Source organism: Solanum tuberosum, unplaced genomic scaffold (genome assembly GCF_000226075.1).
Source record: "Solanum tuberosum cultivar DM 1-3 516 R44 unplaced genomic scaffold, SolTub_3.0 scf00251, whole genome shotgun sequence".
Lineage (NCBI taxonomy): Eukaryota > Viridiplantae > Streptophyta > Magnoliopsida > Solanales > Solanaceae > Solanum > Solanum tuberosum.
The window spans coordinates 404274-406248 of NW_006239173.1; positions in this window are offsets into that span (position 1 = coordinate 404274).

The following is a 1975-nucleotide window of genomic DNA, read 5'->3' on the forward strand; positions in this document are numbered from 1 at the left end:
TTCTTCAGCTAGAGTAGCTTGAAAATATTGTAATTATAATGCCCTATTTATACAAGCTGGCTAGCTGGAAAAAATACATAATTTTTGAATGGAAATTGAGAAGAAATTTACATGGCATGAATGGAAAAAATACATAATTTTTTAATGGAAATTGAGAAGAAATTTACATGGCATGAAGCACATTCCTAAGGATCGTATTACTTTCCTCCGATTTACTTTTGCTTGTCCATTAGATATTTCAAACATAGATTTTTATTTTTACTTATCAGTACCTTTAACATATTAAGAAAAGATAGTTACTTTTTTTCAATGTCAGTATTAAAAAATCACTATTTTTCTATTAAATTTTTCCACTAGAAGTATTCGGCGTGAAAGTTTCCACAAATATTCTGATTGAATCGGTAGAGTGAAAAAATAGTAATGTTTTCGTACAGAAAAATTAGAAAGTTTCCACTATTTAATTCAATGAAAATTTGTTTCTCACTATGCATTTTCCTTGTGAGCTGGTTAGATAAGAAATAAGTCGAAAAATTATGTTTTATAGCATAAATTTTCCTTGGTGGGGTACTTAGCATTAGTTATTTATTCCCCAAATCATTTTTTAAAATTAATTAATATGAGTAATATAGTAATTATACTTTATCATATCAATCATTATTATTTTTTAAATATGTAAAGTTTAGTATAAACAAATAAAAATAAACGAAGAAAATAATAATTTGTATATCACATCGTCGGACATAACTCGGTAGTTGTTCATACATGAAGTAGAAAGAGCCAACATAAATATGACAAAGTAAATTAGCACTAAGTCCAATAATTAAAGCCGTGTTGATTGGCACAACTCATTAAACTATACGTCAAGAAAACGTATGAATCTTACGTCCAATGTATATGATATGATGTTAATACAACAATTTAATTAAAGAAAGATTAATATGAATATAATCAACTTTAGATTATTAGGTGAGATGACTATCCATATTTTATGAAGGTCTTGCTATAGGAACCTATCTAGCTAATTAATACTCCAACATTTCAATATATATTGAACTTTTGCTATGAAGGTCCTGCTAGGAACTTTTGTTTTGATAGTCAACTATATATTAATCTAGCAAATAAAGCAAAAAGTAAAAGCTTAATAGAAAATGACATTAGATATATTTTACACTGATATTTGGGATCCAAAATAAATCTGAATTTGTTTAGATTTAGGAAATATTATTCTTTGAGAAATTTTGAGTGAAGTAAGATTGAAATCCTTGTTTGTTTATGGCTTGACCCTTTAACATTTAAATTGATTATATTGTCTATAAAATTGTTCAAGTAATCGGTGTTATAGGCATAGATCTGGTCAATGTTTTCAGTATCAACCATTAAGTTCGATTAGTCTTGTCAGTTGCATATATAGTAACTAAAGTTTGATTAGAATCATATTAGTAAGATAAAAACACAATTCAAACAATTATCCTAAATTCCACGATGGGTGCCAAACTGTTTACCCCTCAAAAGGTTATAGTTGAATGCATATGCAAAGTCTAAAGGATAAGAGATAAAGTTCCGATTTAAATTCGATAAATTGAGCATTAATGCTTGAGAGGATAAATCATAGATATAACAAAACTAACAAGAGATTATTAAGATAACGAGATAAGTGTCAAAAACACACCTAAACTATCCTTTTTTTTTAGTTTCATACCTAAACTATTGAGAGTGTGAGTTTCATACCTAAACTATCACTTTTTAGTTTGAGAAACACACCTCAATAGTGTGTGTAATGCACTCTCTCTTTTATTTGAAAAAACCTTGACACATGGCATTCCACATGGATAAAATATTTCACCTTGACAAAAATTAAACAATAAACTATTAATATTAATTAAAAATTAAAAATTAAAGTATTACTATCCCCCAAAAAAATATTTTTTAAAAAAAATAAAATTTTAAATTATTTTCTTACCCCGTTCCACCACCT